The sequence below is a fragment of the Rhipicephalus sanguineus genome, chromosome 9 (genome assembly GCF_013339695.2).
Source record: "Rhipicephalus sanguineus isolate Rsan-2018 chromosome 9, BIME_Rsan_1.4, whole genome shotgun sequence".
Lineage (NCBI taxonomy): Eukaryota > Metazoa > Arthropoda > Arachnida > Ixodida > Ixodidae > Rhipicephalus > Rhipicephalus sanguineus.
Genome location: NC_051184.2, coordinates 94,753,937 through 94,773,980, shown reverse-complemented (window position 1 = coordinate 94,773,980; position 20,044 = coordinate 94,753,937). Strand labels below are relative to the sequence as shown.

The 20,044-nt window shown below is 48.7% G+C and overlaps 1 protein-coding gene across 2 annotated transcripts in view; it reads right to left on the bottom strand.

The window, feature by feature from the left end:
* Nucleotides 1–20,044, bottom strand: part of LOC119406031 (protein O-linked-mannose beta-1,2-N-acetylglucosaminyltransferase 1) — a 304,633-nt gene that overhangs the window by 237,223 nt on the left and 47,366 nt on the right. For both annotated transcript variants that reach the window (XM_037672875.2, XM_037672877.2), the window contains exon 2: nucleotides 12,328–12,378. The gene's annotated coding sequence lies outside the window, so the exon portion shown is untranslated. The remainder of the gene's footprint in view (nucleotides 1–12,327; nucleotides 12,379–20,044) is intronic.

The following is a 20,044-nucleotide window of genomic DNA, read 5'->3' as shown; positions in this document are numbered from 1 at the left end:
ACCGGATAAGTCTCCGAACACCTCTGGTGGTTAACTCATCGTATAACTACACCTCCGATGACGATTGAGAAGCGACCAGTACAGTGACGCGCAAGAGACCATCGCATCGTTAATCGCGTCGGTCCACGATCAAAAATACAATGTTCACACATCCAGCGCGATGCTTCGTGAACTTATCTTAAAACGAACGCTCGCCTCAGACACGAAAAAGCCAAGTCGACACGACACGAATGCGCGACCCGCAAAACATCTCGTGCCTTCGGCGAATACACAGTGAGGTTCCCCTGTTCACAAAGATGTTTACGTTGCGCCTGTACCGTGTAGAACATACAAACCCGTTCATTCTTCTACACTTGGCCTCGGAAGACACGCACGTCGCATTAACGCGTATTCGGAATGGCGGTTACGTCAGGACCCGCGCGCGGTTACATATATATACGTGAGCGAAGGGATGGACGACGCTGAGCGAACATTAAAAAGGCCTCGACATCGATCAAAGACGCGTGGCGTAACGCGAGGGAACGTTCCCACCGCGAGCGAAAAACCGCGGAACGCGTTTCGCCGCCGCTGCTGTATAAATGCGCGCGACGGCACATAATAATAAACACGGCGTGCGCGTGCCAACACGACGGCCGGGGGCGCCAGTGTCGCGCGCCAGGCAGCAAGCTAATTTCCGCCTTGAACCCTCAGGCGACCCTTCGCGGAGGTCACGGTAGGCGACATGAACGGCGAAACGGGACGAGTTTTCTTCCCCCTTTCTTTCTCTCTCTCTCTCTCTAATGTTTCTAGCAACCTCTCCTCGCAGTCATTTCAAACAGCCCCGTTTTTCCTCTGAACATTTGACCCTCTCTATCAAATTAAGGTAGAATATCACTGTAAGATGGAATCTTGAAGTTATGAAAAAAATCCTTGCAGTTGCAGCCATGAAGAAGACAAAAAGTAACTGCTCGTCCAAGCGGTGGCAGCAACGACACACCGCGTTCCAAGCATTTTTCATTTCTGTATCAAAGATTGCTTAAATCAACTTTCTATAACCCTCCCGTCTATCCTTTGCCGTTTTCTAACCCTACATCGGCCATCTCCGCGCTTGCTATGGGCAATACCACCTAGAACTTGTTCTAGGAATAGAACAAGTTATGAACGATCATGTCATGCACATGGAACCTAGAACTTGTTTCTGGTGTATGACACAACTTGTAGCGCGAGAACACCACGAAAGTGAAGAATGACAGCGAAGGACAGAGCAGAAAGATGGCGCCACTCTAGTCCCCCTCTACTACTATACATCTAGCTCCTTCTGTCATTCACTCTTAGTATTTCATTTCCCTGTATTCTTGCGCTCCAAGTTAGGCAATGTCGAAGACACCTACTCGCGCAAAATAGAATTACTGTGACGTTCGAGGATGTGTTGATAACAGCCCACCCACTCTCTACCAGTCTCTATCTTCTCAGTGTATCATATAAACGTAGCTCTAAGATTATACCACTCACTCTCTCTCTCTCTCTCTCTCTCCTCAAGCGTTGCTCCAAGACCCACTTCCCTTTCAAAGCCTCTCCCCCCCCTCTCTCTCTTGAAAACCAAATCACATTTCACATTGCTACGCGCAAGACGCCGTCGAAGTAGCACAGAATAAAAAAAGGAAAAAAAAGAGAGAGAGACAGAGAAACGCCCGGCGAGGAAGGAAAGTTATGTGGCACAGCGGCGATTAGCATTCGAAGAACAAAATGAAGCGTGAATAGCGAAAGCGAAGTCGTTGCCGCGGCGGCGGCAAAAAGGAGACGAGGTTGCGAGCGGCGTCTTCACGACGATGAAGAAGAAGAAGAAGAAGAAGCGAAACCAGCCGCATCGCCTCGGTCGCTTGACCGGTTCGACGAGGACGAACGAAACCTGCCTGCTCTGCAGTGCATACGCCGGGCGAAGCCTGTGTCTCGCCGTCATTTCTCGAGCGCTGGTATATAACGCGCTCGCCTCTCTTAGCGCATCGCTGGCGCAACGCGCACACGTATATTACTTATTACACTACGGTATGGTGACCGTGAGAGGACGAAGGCGGCATGGCATGAACCGGCACGAATTCGTAGCTCATAATCGAAAGAACCCGCGTCGGAGATGGGAAATCGTCGCGCCGAAAAAAAAAAAAAAAGAAAGAAAGAAGATGCAAACGGTAGTACTAACGGATGGTGGACGTTGGTTAAAAAAAAGTAGAAGAAAAGAAAAGAAAAAGAAGTTGCGCGGTCTCTTAAGCATTCCGCTAAGACGACCTGTCACGGTGGTTTAGTCGTTAAGGCGCTTGACTACTGATCCGCAGGTCGCGGGATCGAATCCCGGCTGCGCCGGCCGTGTTTTCGGTGGAGGCGAAAATGCTAGAGGCCCCGTGTACTTAGATTTAGGTGGACGTTAAAAAACCCTACGTGATCAAAATTTCCGGAGCCCTCCACTACGGCGTCTCTCATATTGTGGTTTTCTGGACGTTAAACCCCAACAATTATTATCATACTGAAATATTATCATTATGCCCTAAGACGACGCGAAAGCAAAAACCATCTTTTTTTTTTCCTTTCAGTAAATTGTATTGAACCCTCCTGAAAGCTTTCTGCACTTCACATGGTTGTGCCCTGCCTCCATGATTGGCCCGCCTTTAGCCAAGCGACAATGTCGTTTGATGACGTAATGACCTAATGGCATGCTATGACGTCATCATGACGTCATTTTGAAGTCACGAGCTTCTTGGCGATCTGTGAAGCCATGATGACTTCACGTTACACTGAGGTCACGGGACCTTCGGTACTTGTGTCGTGCACTTCCTTGTGTTTTCGTGTTCCTGTTTTGCGCTGAACATGGCGAGAGACTTCGGTACTCCGTCGGTCCACATGCATACATTCGAGTATCACGTGACGTTGGACCGACTTTCATTGATGCTAATATAGCGCAAATCTCATAGACGAGGGACGAAAGGTTATGCGACACACACAAGCGCTAATTTACAACTGCGTTGTTATTATTCGGACACATATTTATAATGGTAACCGCGCGCCTGCATCACTTCACTTTCACAAAACACTTTTCTTACTTAGTTTGTTTGCTTCTTGCGCCATTCGCGTTGACGACCCAATCTCGCGATATCTCGCCAAGTCTCGAAATTTCTTGACTCGATCAGACATATAAGACTTTCGTCTAAAAACAACGCACGGAGTGGTGTGTCAGCACAGGATTCCACGGACCATCCGCACACTTGAGGAGCGAAAGCAGGAAGAGAACTGTGTCACAGTACAGTTGCCTTGCGAAGGTCGATTGTCTGATCTCACGCGTCGTGCTTGGATCCAGGTGTTACGTCAGCTATATGCACACAAACGCTGCGCACGCATACGCGAGCACGCACGTCAGCGCCAATATTTAGCGACTCGTTGGATGTATACGCCGGAGGTGTATCATTAAAAGTTCTTGCGCAACGCTACACGACGCCCTTCCTCTGACAGGAAATATACACACGTCGCTGCTACTGAAGAATGCGCCTAGAGAGAGAGGGAGAGAGACAAAGGTTAATTGAAAGGCAGCGAATGCGCCTATACATGGACGTCCGTAGAGGGGTGCAAGGGGGAGCGGCTGAACCCCCTTGGAATTTCGGATAATATTTTTCTATGCCGTAGCAATAAGCTACACAGCTTGATTAGCACACTCAGGTCCTGGCCTTCAGGTTTGCCATTAAATTTCGCGCATTACACACTATCGACTAACCTGGTCTGTCATGTCACGGCAGTGAAAGAAAGGCTCGCAGTGCTAAATTCCCTTTGCTGCACCCCCCCCCCCCCCCATGCACCCTTGCGGATGCACCCCTCCGCAAAAAAGTTCTGCTGACGCCCTTGCGCCTATACGAACAGGCATGTGTAATGCGATTCGACAGTGCTGCGGTGGGAACACTACAGGGACAATAGAAACAGCTGAAAGTGAAGGAGGACATCTCTAAACATGCCAATTTCAGTATTTTATTTCTTTCAGAGTATGCCCTTGGCTACATTACCGGCAAAATGTTGGACTGAACCCAAACATGTCGAGGGAGACTACGAGCGCCTCAACACCTCGGGATAAAGTGACCTGGGCAGGAACGTCCGTACAACTTGAATGAAAGGCGAGGTTCTCGTTGGCGTTACATAAGTATCGCTATTCCGCCAGTGTCAGTGATTGGCCCTAGTCACTATGGGGGCGGGGCAAGTACCCTTTGGCACGCGATTCGTGGTTCTCACTGGGAGTACTTACTGAATTGGGCTAGTTGGTGCATGTTCAGTATGAGTAGTAAACTTGGCGCCAAAAACACGACCACGAAGCAACAGAAGGAACACAAAGACAGGACGCACGCTCGCTTACAACTATTTCTTGAAGAATACAGGCACATACAGTTTTCGTAAGCGTGCGCGCGTGTACCTTCATCTACCTGACCACGTTAACGAGTACTTTTCAGACAACGCGCTTCCGATTTAAACAGACTTGCTGATGTTTACTTATGTACCACTAATAGTGAGCGACCGTCCTGTGTGTGTGTCTTCCTAAGTGGTGGTGTTTTTAGAGCCGAGCTGTTGATGCTCGGCTTGCCCTCGTTTCGCGAAAACTATCATCATCACGCACGCCCACACCCTCTTTCTCCTCTTTTTCATCTTTTGCTTCGATCCCCGAACACGCGCGCCCGGCGCGGGTCCACAAAAAGTAGATAGATAAAACAGAAATTAAGACAGAAAGAGAGAGAAACAGACAAAGAGAAATGGAGAGCGATAGCGATAGAAAGAAAGAGACAGCGAGAAATAGAAAGAGAGAAAGAAAGAAAAACGAAGAGGAGGGGAACGTGACGTAAAATCACGTAACACTAGTCACGTCACATGCTCCCGCCAAAAAATCAAGTAGCATTTGTCACGTGACATGTTCCCGCCAAACCCATGTCGTTTAAGCGGGGCAAGGACACGGGCTTGGGAGGGCAGGTTCTTCCTCGGGAGCCATGCACACTAGCTCCGCTGTCGGTTGAAGCCTTGCACCAGTAGTGCAAGCTGCGCCAATTCTTTTGGTGCCGAGTTTACTATTCGTACGGCTCTCACTGTTTCGTTACCACTGCTACTGCCAAAACCAGGGTCGACAGCGACGTGCCGCTCTACTACTGACGTCATCCGTGACGTTTCCCGCTCGGGTCACGTGACCCCCAGCTGCTGAGGTGCAATTATGTACTCTCGAACAGATCAACGCCGTCGAAACCCCACAATGCACAGCTGGCACGCGGACAGGCAGGCCGCCGCGTTCCGCGCGCTACCGGGCGGGAAGCGCGCGTCACTTGCCCCACTTGTTTCAGAAGAACAAGCAGGTTAGGCTGAGAAGGAGGCCACAGAATGCGCGGAGCTTGCGCTTGGCCGTCTGTGTACACGACTGCCGCCCGCCACTGTCATGTACGTTACCTCAGCGGAGCAGATGCCGTTGAATAGGAAAGCCTATTCGAAGGTTGTGGTGTCGGATGTCACCGACATAAAGGATGATTTTTCGTCCACTTGAATTCATTCCAATTTACGTCACAATTACTACCCGACAGTTAAGACAACAATTACCGCCCCCTACGCTTTACCTGGTTTAAATGTCCGTCATATTCAGCTGGCTGTGTCTAACAAATAAACGAGCCTCGAACACAAAATTCCCCTTCTTTCGTTTATACTGGTCACGTATATTTTGACTTATTAAAATGGTCGATTCACTCAAGTAATTTCGAAACAACGCTCGCTCATACGCAACGGCAGCTTAGTAGTTGAGCTAAGGAGTTGCGGTACTGACCTCGACGAGAGAAGTTTCCTTCCTGGTAACGGCGGCAGAACTTACACGGGTGCGAAATGCAAGAACACCCGTGTACTTTACATTTATGTGCACTTTTAAGAAAGCCCAGGTGGTCAAAACTATTCCACGTTACGACGTGCTTAAGGTTCAGATCGTGGACTCCGCACGTGATAACCCCACATTTTTCTTTTTCTGTGCGCTTACTCCTCGAGTAATCCTCCAGTGTAGAGTAAACGAGGTGTAAGTTGATTAACCTAACCGTCTTCCCTTTACTTTCGCTTTTTCGTAATTTCTTTCTCCCTCCATCTCCACCAAAAACGCGCAAGCTTCTTGCAACTAAGTCTTAAATGAGCGACAAGCAATTACTTACGCGAACAGGTGCGTGTATATATATATATATATATATATATATATATATATATATATATATATATATATATATATATATATATATATATATATATATATATATATATATATATATATATATATATCGCGCACGCCGAGGACTCCCCAGTAGGAGCTTCCAGGATGATGACAACGATATGTGCGCGTCTTTCGCTCGGGCGACTTCCGAGACGATGACGTCATCTCTTCAACCCCGTAAAAGGCAGCGGAGCACGAAGACCGAAGAAGCATCTCGGGGCTTTATGACAGGGAACTACAAGCACGCACGCAAAGGCGCACACGCACAACACACACACACACACAGCGCAATATCGGAAGCGATTTTGGCCGAAACGCACGCGGGCCTGCATACGCACAGGACCACATCACACGTGCACAAAAGCACACAAATAAACAAACATCGGCAGCGGCTCCTCTGACAAGATGACCTGAGCTCGCGCGCGTCAGTTTCCCGGCAGGCAAAGGCGCTTATAAGCGAGAAAGGGCGACCGTAATGCACGAGAACTTCGCGAAGTTGAGAGGAGAGGCGCGTCACTGCACCCTGCAGGGCTCCGGCAAGACCACACAGGCGCAACCGCGCGCGCTCAGACGCGCTTAGGTGCGCCGGGAAGCGCCACGTGCTCGCGACGCCGCAGCCTGCGTACACTCCGTCCGCTAGCAAGAATTATTCCGCAAGACGTGGCGCCGCTGTGCAAGGAGACGAGCCGGAACTGCAGGGTCATCTCTAAGAAAAGAGTCGCAATATATATATATATATATATATATATATATATATATATACACATACATACATATATTATACACACACACACACACACGAAGAGCACGCGACGAGAGAGGTGCGGCCGTGCGTAAGCTGCCCTCCATGACACAAGACGCATCACCACCGTTGCGGCGGCGGCGGCGGCTCAAAAAACTTTCACCGCGAAAGATGGGGGCGACCCCTGCTGACAGCCGGCCAAATTGGGTGTAGTCCTCGGCTACACGCGCTAAGCTAGCGCACATAACCGAGGACTGTACAGTGAACCAACCCAGACCCGTGCCACCCCGTCGCTCTGCAGGCCGCCAAACTCAGGGCGCCGTGCTTTTCACGGACCGTTTCTTCAGCCGCGTAAAACGCACCGGCGTCATGCGCTCCTCCCGTCGGGCATAAAACAAAAAGAAAAGAAAACGCAATAAAGGAAGCAGAGGAGGCGGCGAGGGCTCTTTCGTCATCTCGGGGTATGAAGCCTAGTACGTATAGGGTTCAAGCACGTCAGCACCCCCACCGACACCCCCCTCCCCCCCCCCCCCCCCCCGCTGGCTTGGCTGGCAAGGCCTATCCGACGCGCAGCTACAGGGGTCAAGCACTTGCATATATGCATGCGGGCCCGTTGCTTTACGACGGCCACGCGTTCCGTGATGATGATGGGCTCTTCTTGCGGAAGGGCACAACGCCTGTTTAAAGTTACGACCGTCACTAGAGGAGTTTTCGATTGGAAAGCGGGCGAGAAATAAATAACATTTACAAAATGAGCAGTAATACGTAGCGCGCGTAGGCGTATACTATATACGCACGTGCCCAGATGCGCATGCGTCGTACGAAGTGACTTCTGTGAGAAAGGAAGAATGAAGGCAAAAGTGCAGCGCCGTAACTGTCTTTTGCGGTGGGGCCACTTGAACAGCGCTTATGGGGAAGGGGAGGGGGAGGGGGAGCGAACGAATGGAAAGACAAGCATCTACGCACACACGCATTTGCGTGGCACGTGGCGTGGGACGAGAGCCATTGCAGCCCTCGCGCGGCCAATCACCGAGTTAAAATGGAGCCGAGCGCCTAAGTAAACGGCTTGAAATGAGCAGAGTGCGTGTGGGCGTTGACACGGCATGGGCGCCAGGTAGATGTATATGAACGACAGCGATGAATGACAACGGTGAATGCTCGCTTGTTGTCATGCAGCACACGCTTTGCAAGGCGTAATGACTGTTGCCGCTCTGTTAGCTAGGTGAAACAAACTCCGTTTGTATTTTTGGTAGGATTCTGATGCAGAGCCGTCTCCGTGGACGGCCAAAAAAGAAAAGAAGTTGTTTTCTTTTTTTTTTCTTTCTAGTGACCCGAGCAGCGAGTGACATTCTCGTTTTTTCACCACCAACTTCCGGTCGACCACAGGACTTCCCGTTTGTGCGAGATTAAAAAAAAAGTATCTCTAAATTCGAAATAGTTGTAGAGAGGTCCGACCCCTCTAATGCATATGCATGTTTGTTTGTATAGTATAGTATATAGCCATGCAACCTTTCTCTGGCCACGCCTATGATTTTCGTCCATCGTTTTTTTTTTTTCTTTCTTTTTTTCTAAACGTTACGGTAACGGTAGCTGAAATATCCAGTACAATTAGAGTTCGCGTCGACCCAACATCTTGCCTAAGAGTAATTTTTACGAAAACTCGATGATGCAATCGTACGCAAAAGCGCCATGAACGGGATAAATTTGCGTATTGCAGAGGCACGCGCATGCGGGGAACGATGTTACTGTTGTGGACAATAGTTAGCGCTAACTGCAACGCATTCTTTCGCTTCTCTTCTTTGCCTCAACTCATCGCCGTGGTTATTGTGCACGACAGCCGACCCGAAGGTCGCGGGATCGAATCCCGGCCGCGGCGGCCGCATTTCGATGGAGAAGGAATGCTAGAGGCCCGTGCGCTTCCATTTAGGTGTACGTTAGAGATCCCCAGGCGGTCGACATTTTCGGAGCCCTCCACTACGGCGTCCCCCATGATCATATATTGTGGTTTTGGGACGTACGACCGTGACAATGATTATTTCTTTTTCGCAGGTACGGTTAATGCCACCGTGATTTCGGGTTAGACCACTACAAAGGGGGGGGGGGGGGGGGTGACACAACCTTCTGCGACCGCATATCGGTGAGAGCTAGAGATCTAGAGTTATCGCTTGCGGAAGCTGTCTGAGCTTGTAATTCCTCGTTCGCATTTAGTTCGTGCGTGACTACGTACACTTAAACCATCGCCGCCTTCACAAAACGACGCATGCGCACAACATACCACGGGCGCAATGTACCGTTTTCTGCGGTGGGCTTCCCCGACTTGATTATCGTCCCGCACATCCGCGGGCTTAGCGAGATACGTTTACGGACGGTGAAAGTAAAATTTCAAGAAACAATAAGAAATTCAGCCAGTATGCACCCCGGAACGAGCGGAAAAGAAATCCCGATGCCAGCTCGCGGCACAGATTCTCCTGCAGTTTGTGTAGGCCGCTCACGCCTGCGCGGGGTTAAGCCGCGGCGCATGCAGTCAGCTGGTTTCACTCGGCGCGTAAACGGCTCCAGCTGTTTCCGCATTGGGGATTATAGCGCGGTGGTAGGAAATGCGTTGCTTTCTGTTTTGTTTTTGTCCTTTTATGCTCACATTTTCCCGCGCGTGACCCGATTAACAGTCAACCACCCACCAGCTGCGAGGTTCTCTCCCTGGTAAATGTGCACTCGGCGTCAAAAGTTTAGAGACCACTAGGTGTCAGAAAACTTTCCCAGCAATCTGACTGCATGGGCACGAACTGCACTTTACATGTTAGCGCGTTTTGCTAGCGCGATGTTGCTCGCGCGTTTAGTTCGCGCAAGAAATTACGCCATAGCAGGGAAGAGCGCAGATACACGAGACAACAGAGACTGACAGGACTTGGCGCTGGGTAATGTTGTTAGCCAGCGCCAAGTCCCGTCAGTCTCTCTTGTCTCGTGTATCTGCACTGTTCCCTGCTATGAAGCCAAGCCAACAAGCTCAAGTTTACACCCGTTTAAAGAATTTACGTCTCTTTCTTTCAATACGCTTATTTTTTCTAAGGGCTCGTTTCGTCTATAGGATTCATTTGGTAGCATAGCATGTAGGGTGTAACTAGAAGATGGAAGGGAAACGTAATAAGAGATAAGTAGAGAGCTCCGCTCTAGCAGTGACTCTAGCCAACTGCTCTATGCTGACAGTATAGCAGGAAGATGAAGCTGATAAAGTGAAGATAAATGTTCATATCGACCGGAGAATAGAATACATATACGCAAGAGAGCTCCTATAGGTTAGACAGAACTTCTAACGGCGCGCCTGAATCGGAGAAGTGTGTGCGTGCGTGCAAGGGGGTTTGGGGGGGGGGCGGGTCTCGTGAACACAACACACGCTAAAGTCAACGGGCCCTGAAGGTCCAACGCGCCAAAACCGCGCGCGCCCGCCCGTGTCGACCACGTGATCCGGCCAAGTCGCGGACGCCGAAGTGTCGTCAAGCACGCGTGTCCTCGGCACTGCGGTGAAATTGGAGCAAATATATCCGCGGAAATGATTTCTTTCCTTTTCCCAAAAGGACGCCCGGAGGGCGTCGCGGCGAGCTACACAGCCAAGCCAAGCCAGCCAGCGCGCCGATCTTCCAAGGAGAAACGAGGGCTGCCAGCATGCTGTTCTCGCTTGCTTGTTTGCCATACTTCTCGGCAGAACGCGCGCGCGCCTTCGTGTCGAGACGCCAATAAGCGACGACGCACTCTCGAATCTGCTCCGACGTCTCCATCGGAGTAAACAGCCGACGGAATGCCTTTCCTTCGAAAGCCTCCCTTCTTGGAGGAAGAAGATGAAGCAACGAGGCAGGCGACACGCCGCCATCTTAACACACACACACACACACACACACACACACACACACACACACACACACACACACACACACACACACACACACACACACACACACACACACACACACACATGCGCCCGCGGCGGTGTTGCAGGCGTTGATTCTCGCCTTCGGGCGCGCTCGCGTCTTCATTTTCATCGGCGTGTTTGTCGTGCTTACCTTCTCTCCCATTTCACGGGGGGAGGAGGGAGAGGGAAAGAAGCCTTGACGCCGCATCCTCCTCCTCCTCTTTCTTCGCAGCGTGCAATAAAGGAATGCGCGAGGAATGTCGTCGCGATCCCTCGATAGTGTCTAACGTATACACGCGCAGCTTTAGCAACGCAACGGCCGTCGTCTCAATCTTTTTTTTTCTCACAACCTCTCACTCTCTTTCCCTCGCTAACTTATCGTCGTCAGCGGGCAGCTTAACGTCGCCGAGACGCGTCCGCCACCGCCACGACGGCGTCACGCACATAAGAAACGTCGGCGTCGTCGGAAACGCTCCAAGACGCGAAGGCATTCCGACGACGCGCTCGCAGGGATAGTTGCTCGCATGCGTGCGTACAAGAAAGTCGTTCGTTGCACGCCCCAAGACTGCCCACTCACGGCGGTGTCTTATGTATGTTTTCTTATCGCCTCGAGCGATTTGTTTGCGTCGGCGTGTGCGTTTGGGTTCTGCGCAAGCTATAGGGCACGCCGTGACAACACTAGTGGAGAGTGAAGTGCGAAAGGAAAGGCGAGCGACACTAATTCGCGACGCGACAGTGGAATCGCCGCGACGTGCGTCGTTCGCTGAGCTGAAAGCTCTCTCTCTCTCGGAGATCACGCATAGCTTCGCGCGAAAATTGTGAAGGGAGAAATCCGGCGCTGCGATCGTTCCGAACATGGCAATATATATAGAGGGAACACTGTCTGTTGGAATGCAGACGTTTTCGCCAGTGCGCTTATGCTGGCTTATGCGATCGTCTGCGTATATGGGAACTAAATGAGTCCCGAGGAGAACGACAACGTAAAATCACATGCATACGTAAATCTGATAGCGCTACTTAAAGAATCGGTGACGGAAAGAAATTGGGGCCTTCCTGCGAAATAAAGGCAAACTCGGTTAAGGATTTCCTAAAGAAAGAAGTACTTCCGAGAGGTACCTGAACGGTATGTACCGTGGATTCACGTAACCCCCGATGACTGCCAGCTGGAAAGTTATTATCGCGGCATTTGTTACGCATTACCTGACGTTCTTGAAGCTACCATATTCGTAACTAATTGTGGGAAATTCTACGTACGGTTGCGCAACGTTAGCCGAGCGTGCGCAGTCCGTGGCCCTTGGGCCGGTTTATCAACAAACTGTTGTAGACGCCTTCAGCATTATTATTATTATTATTATTATTATTATTATTATTATTATTATTATTATTATTATTATTATTATTATTATTATTATTATTCACCGATCATTTTGGGCGCAAATAAACCCTGCGACTTACCACTTCCGCCGGTCCGAGACAAAGAACTGTCGAATGGGTAGAGGGAGAAACCTGAGGGGAAAAAAGAAGACGTAAGAGTGCAGCTTTTACAAGACAAATTAAGATAATGTAGAACAATAACTAAACTAATATTTCACACAAACAAACACACACATAACAGTTAAACACACCAACTCAATCAGTTCTTTCTCTTAACTTCAAAACTGCACAATGTTTTGAGTTCAAATCACAGCGCACTTCGGTAACATTGTTGCCACATGATTGGCCGAGAAGTGAACGCCCATGTAACCAGCATGCCGGTCATATCACTGTAGTCTTAATCAACGAAGAGCTTTGATGTTCGAAGGCAGCAGCGCCTCGAATTGATGGACGCTGTGCTTAGAGGCTCCAGATGGACGTTCACTCACCACAATTCCTCAAGACTGTATTCACAAGAAGAATTAAATCGCTATCCGAGCCCTCGGACTGCGTATCACGTGACCATACGTCACCCGTTTCCGCGGCGCTCCATCGGTCTGCACGAAGCGATTCGCGAAACGACGGAAATGCAAGGCACATGCTGGTATCTTTGGCGAGAAATAAAGAATACCTCCCGTGTCGTTGCGAAAGGTAGCTGCGAAGCAATCCCTAACACGTCACGTGTCACATTACTCCTTCGTCCGCGATCACGTCCTTCGTGTGAATACAGTTTAAAACGCGCACACGAATATGAGTACACTTCACATTGAACGCGATTCGCCTGTACAGGTTGTGATTGCGACGCGCTCCAATTATTGCGCGTCGGGCGGCGCGGTCGCGCATCGTTCGTCAAAGCTGGCTTTCCCGCAGTAACGAAGCTCGTGCGGAGAAGCGCGCGCTCCAGTGACCAGATTCATTTTTCGAGCGAGGTGCGTGCGTGCGTGACCTGAAATGGACACACCAGTACTACGGTGTTTCCGGCTGGGTGCGTAAACGAAATCTATTGTCTGGAACGTCAATAAGGACAGCAGCAATCCATTGTCGATGACCCCCTACACGACACATTCTAAAGCAGAGAAGGCGTACTTGGGAAATCTTTCTGCCACACAACGACAATGTACGTACATCAATTCTGCCCGCTTTCATTGCGTTATCACCACGCGCCCGGTACTTCCCGGTCACGAACGGCGTACGGCTATCGGCGTGCCATAGCACTCTTGACAGGAAAGTAGGCGGTACACAGTTTTCGGGAAAAAATAACGCAAGCAAGCAAATATCGATTGTTGTGTGGTACAAAGATTTCTCAAATACTACTACCATTTGCCTAAGAGTGTAAGAACATTTCGCACCCTTTAGGGAGTCCTTTTTGTCCGACAACGATACTTGTCACGACCATGCGCGTATCTAGGGAGGACGTCCGAATGTCCAGAAAGCAAGCAGCCACCGTACACAGAACTAGCGGGTGTTTTTCCTACGCGCAAACGATCTAGCGACGAAATGAGCCACCTTGTTCAGGAAACTCTCGAGATATTCATTCTCTTCGCGTTATGTACGGCACACACCATACTGACATGATAAAGGGCAGCTTTTGTAACATCTGGGGTATAGATATAGACGATTTTACGTAAGACGCATGGGCGCCGCCACCTCGGGCTCTTAAACGAATGTTTTCCTATTTTTGTGCATCGCGACGGGAATTAATAAGGTCATGAAAGGTCAAATAATCCAACCGTTTTCATGCGTACGCGTGTACCATGGCATTACTGCTCGTTTCATTGTTAAAGATACAAAATGGCAACGCTACAGCCCAATACATGCAGCGGCACCGAAAGCCATCCGTAAAATAGTCAATAGGGTGATAATGATAATAATGATTGCTGGGGTTTCACGTGCTAAAAACATGAAATGATTATGGGGCACACCGCAGTGAGGGACTCCAGATTTATTTTGATCACCTGGGGTTCTCTAACGTGCACCTAAATCTAGGCACGCGGGTGTTCTTTGCATTTCGTCCCCATCGAAAATGCGACCGCCGTCGCCGGGAAAAATAGTCTATAGGATGCATTGTACCGAAATGAAGGTTACAGACATGCATAGACAACGGATGAAGGAAGAACCACACAACACGAGCGCTCACTAACAACTTGTTTATTTACACGTTAGAAGGACACATTTATACATGAAAGTACGCATGTCTCAAAGATTTGAAGAGTACCCCTTATTCATATTTGGCCTAACACTGCAATTCTCGCCAATGCCAACCGCTGTTTGAAAGAACAAATATTTTGTTCCGGCATCCTGTTCAAAATATGCGCGAAATTTCTGATGCTTATCACTTTTCCAGGAATGGAGATCAGTGTATAAGCCACACATCCTTGTCAGTGCACGACTGTGAATTTAACTATATTTTAACTATATAGATAATCCATAGACATGTGCCTCGAGTACACGCTTCACATGCTACTCTTGTTGTCTTCATAATATTTAAGCGCACTTTTATGTATAAATGTGTACTTCTAACATGTAGATAAACCAGTTGTTAGTGAGCGATCTTGTTGTGTGGTTCTTCCATCTTAAAATGGTTGATTGGGCGAGTTGGTGATTCATGATACTTAGAAATACAAGCGCGTAACTTATACAGGGACTCCATTGTCCGTTACCGCGCTCCCAGTTCGCTAAACGAATATGAAGTACCAACTAGCCCACCTATCGATCCTTATGCATAGACATGCACAGGCAACGATATTAAATGCAAATAGCCTTCCTTTGCCTAGCGCGACGGATTCCAGATGGGTAGACGATCCACGGTGTGCAGTAAACGCTCGGGGAACCTCAACATCCGCGCTTCCAGCACCAAACCTTCCTTCGACACAAGCGACCGCCGCTCTCACGCGCTTTTCCGCCTCTATACGAACGCAGCTCGTGCGCCCGCGCTGACGCCCTTATAAGGAAAGGACAGATCTCCACTCTCGGAACTGATCTGAAGTCTTCCTGAACGTATCGTCGGCGATACACACGTTTGTATATATACAAAGACTCCCCGGCGGCATGAACGTTCCCCGTTCGAGCAACCCCATGTAGTCCACGGTAGCAGACATATATATACACGGTCCCGCTCCTCCCCCAGTAGGCATCACTAGAACGCTCGAAGCATCGCTAGAGAAGAGACAGCGTGCAGGGCGCATGCGCGAAGGGAGCCCGCCGTGTGTACACGATAAACGCAGCACTCCCTGAGATGGGCAGTCACGACCGTGGAGGGGGGAAAAAGCCAAGCCAGTAGCATAAACAACTGATGAAGCCCCGTACATACGCTACACATCTCTCCATGCGTATATTTGGTATATATCTCCATGCGTATTATTGGTATATTTCCTCTTCCGCTTAGAGAATAGCAGCCAAGCGGAGGGTCAATCTGGTCAACCTCTCTGCCTCCGATCCCTATACTTATTATTAACATTTTTTAAAGACAATGTTAACTCGGGTAGAGGTCTTCCTTGCCACACATACTAGCAGCATTGGGAAAAAATGGCTCGCACTGTAGCTACGTTGGCCATCCTCGGTTGCGACAACACTGTCTTCATTCAATACCGATCCCATGACTGCGCTATTTGCTAATTTTCTTCTTTATTATTTATATTCTGCACCAATGTCCAATACACGGATTTATCCATCCTTGTTCTCATGGCGTTCACATTCGGCACTCAGTCATAATCATATATATATATATATATATATATATATATATATATATATATATATATATATATATATATATATATATATATACACGCCCACACAATGTGCAAATTTCCCGTGCATGTGAGCTCCTTCTGCGCCATGAAGCAAATGTGAACACACTCCTGCAGCAATATGTCGCCCTCGTCTAGTGTGCCCTACATGGCGTTATTATAGGCAAACTCACTTGTACTCAGGAGATAAACATGAACCTTCTGAGAATACGTACCGCAGCTGGTACGCAAATAAAGTCGTGATACTGAGTGAGCGATGGCGCTCTAAGGCTTTCCAATATTCTGCGGTTTCGAGGTCTACAGGGTCCTTCTAGAACGTAAGAAAATAAAAAAATAAAAAGTAGAAATCGTCATGCATTCACCTTTCTTCTTCACTAAATGCATCGCAAAAAAAGTCGATACTTGCCTACAAGTAAGGCAGGACGTCCCAAAATTACACGCGTCAACAGCAACAACTATACGACTACTATTAACGCAATACATTCTTTATAATAATTGTTTGAGTTTTACATCCCAAAACCACGATATGATTATGAGGGACGCCGTAGCGGAGGACTACGGAAGTTTCAACCATCCAGTGTTCTTTAACGTGCGCCGACATCCCAGAGTACACGGGCCTCTAGAATTTCGCCAGCATTGAAATGCGATCACCGCGGCTGGGTTTGGTTCAAACGATTGGTCGGCGCTTGATTTTTAAGCCATGCACTCCTTTAAAGAGACACTAAAGTGGACCATTAAATTAGTTTAGAATGATAAATTATACTCCAAAAACTCTGGTTTCGTTAATTTCACCACCATAGGTTTATTAATAGATTAGAAAATCATTCAGAAGTTTCATTTTTAAACTTCTCGCTGAAATCTCCCATGGTGACGTCACAGATTTCAACGTGTTTTCTTTTAGTTCATTCTTTTTTGCATTTTGACCACATTTTCCCAACGAAATTGCCTGAAGCTTTGCATGTTAAGTGTCTACTTCCCTGGGAAGACAATTTACTGCATTTTTACCGATTACGAACAGTGTAGGCCTTGGTAGACGCCGTCATAATTTATGACGTCATGGCGACTCCTGAGGGAACTTCAAAGTGGCGTCGCCACACTCATTTTTTTTTTTTTGAGCGTTTCTTCGCTTACCGAGCGAATTTTCGCAGCAAGCGTGGTGTTTTTGGTATCGTTAAAGAGTAATCTACTAGTACGAGAAAGATCGTTTTTGTCTTTTTTTTTCGTCAGTACCCCTTTAAACCAGAAGTCCACGCAGCGGTGTAGGTCACTCTTCTTGCCCTCTGCCGGAGGGCGGCTTCCGTGTGTACAGCTCTCGCTACGGGCATTCCGCTACGTCACCTCATTACACGCGCAGAAAGGACAGAGGGAGGGCTGACGGGGTCGTGTGTCACGCGCGCGCCCATAATGTCACCTTCCCGACGTTGACGACGCTCGCAGCGACAGGTCGCGACGCGGAAAAACGCGCGCCGTGGCTGGCCTCCTCCTCTTCTTCCTATCCCGACATCGGTGAGCCTGAAATTGCGATGACAACCCCGCATCATCGCATCCAGCAGCTGACCGTGTGTATGGGGAGCATCCTCTGACGTCATCGTACTCGCCATAATCATAAAAACTCACAAGGTCCCTTATGCACTCACCTATAAGACGACTAGAAGGCGAAAGCCACCTTCTTTTCTTTCTCTCTCGGCTGTATTTCTTTCTTTCTTTAACTGCGGAGCAGTTTAAGGGACCGCCCTGTCGTTACGCAGGTCCCACGTTTGATACACATACCATAGTTACTCGAATATAGACCGGCCCCGATTCTAAGCCGACCCCCTAAATTCGCAAGGCAGAAAAAAAAAAACCTAATCATTGTACTCGAATCTAAGCCTACCCCCCCCCCCCCTACCCGCCCTCCCCCCCCCCCCCCCCCCCAAACACACACACACTCTAAAAAAAAAGGGAGCGAGAATGGAGCAACGGGCTCCGTTCCTCCTTCGGAGCCGCGACTTTCTCCTTTGCGGACGATTTACTCGTCGCGCCCTCTTGCGGCAAGCGCCAAGGGAGAAACTTTTCTCCTCAACCACGTGACTTGCGCGCGCGCGCATGCGCACGCCGAGTTCAATCGTAATTCCGTGCTGCGGAGAGCGGCTGCCCTTTCGCGGTCACTCGGCAGCCTCAGACCGGACTATCCAGTGCTACCGATCTCGGCCAGTCGCGTGCAATTACTTGTACCTAGGATTGATGCGAGCAACACACGAGTGATGTTCATTGTTTTTGTTCTATGTGTTGAGTAACGTGTGTGGAGTTCTTTTTTTTTTTTATAGGCTCGGCGTGTGCGCGATGCGCCGCATACTTCCGTGTGTCTCGTGTTGTTTGTATACGCTTGCGCACGATCTGCTTGTCATAAATACAGTAAGTCCCGCTTCACAAAACAGTCTTGTTTTAATGAACACCTTCGACGGTACACCAATAATTCAACTTTTTTCGGCGTTAACATACTTGGCTAGAGCACGCGTTTTTAGTTTTACATAGCATTTATAGCACTTATCAATGCAACAAGCAATATAAAGAAGCATGAAGGTTAATTTTTACAACATTTTAGCAAACGTGATACCACTGGATAGTGCATGCGTGAAAGTACGATAACATATTGCTGGAGTTTGACGTGTCGAAACCACCGTATGATTATGAGGCACGCCGTAGTGTGGGACTACGGATTAATTTCGATCAACTGGGGTTCTTTAACGTGCACCCGAACATAAGCACATGGGTGTTCTTTGCCTTTCGCCCCCATTGAAATGTGGCCGCCGTGGCTGCATTTTAACGTTAACCTGCATCATAACTGCACATATCTGAAAAATAAGTCAATGACTTCTGTCAATTAAGCCAAAATTCTCAATCACATGCGTTTTGGAATACGCATGCCATCACTGAGAATTAGGATCGACTTATGCACGCGTGCAGTATGTATCTCTCGTTCTCAGGATTTTGCTTTGGCGTGCGAAACTCGAAACAAAATGCGCTTCTAATGACAGCTGTGCACAGTGGGTAATCACTAACACTCTCACTCACCTTTGTGAAAAGAGTATTCCAAATCTAACGCAAGACAAACCACCGCCACAACGACAACTACACAGTTGTCGCACAATGACCACAATTTCACACGCCAGGCGAATAACGTGACGTAACAGTAGCAGAGCAGCATGTAGGTACAGCGTACTGAAATATTACAGAACACGTAGTGTGGGTAGCGTTCTTTTCCATAATTCGCGCGGTGTAGCGCCAGTTTCTCTACTCAAGTAATCGAGCTGCCGCGACGCCAAGAGCCACTGACATCGCTCTCGAAAGACAACGGTCCGGTGCTAGGCCATCTTGTCTTGTTTCTTCGCACGACCCGCGTTGTAACGTACGTATACACAAATGAGACGGCCGTACCGCATCAGAAGCATTGTAACTGAAGGGCTAGCAGTTGAAAGAATCCATGGCCCATCGTCATACTTGTGGTCAACGCATGAACAGAATGTGAACAGATGTTAACGCCAAACCACTCAACGAAGTCGACGCGACGAAGACAACGGAGTCTGAACTATGTTGCCGATGTTGCGCCCTCACACAGTAACTATTGAAAATAAAGAAATAAGAAGAGAAATTTCATCTGTGGCCGCTGTCGGAAGATGGCGCTACTTCAAAATGTCGCCGGAATGGTATGAACGGTTCACAATATGGTCGTTTTCGCACTAACTAATCAACTCTCTGTAATTATATTGTTCATTATCATGCGGCTTTAGATTAACTGGTGCGCTTGGCTAAGCCATAGCTAACATTTAATAATGTCGGCGTATATTGTGATGCAGCCATGAAATCGTAAAGAGTTGAAGAAAAATGACGCATCTTTGTGCCACCATGGTCCACTGTAATTCAGTGTCTATATAAGGGCCAGCGCTTCTTAGAGGGGTATGTGTAAACGTCTATACGTATGCGTCTGTAGTGAATTGTTTGTGTTGTAGGTTTTATACATGCGAATGAAT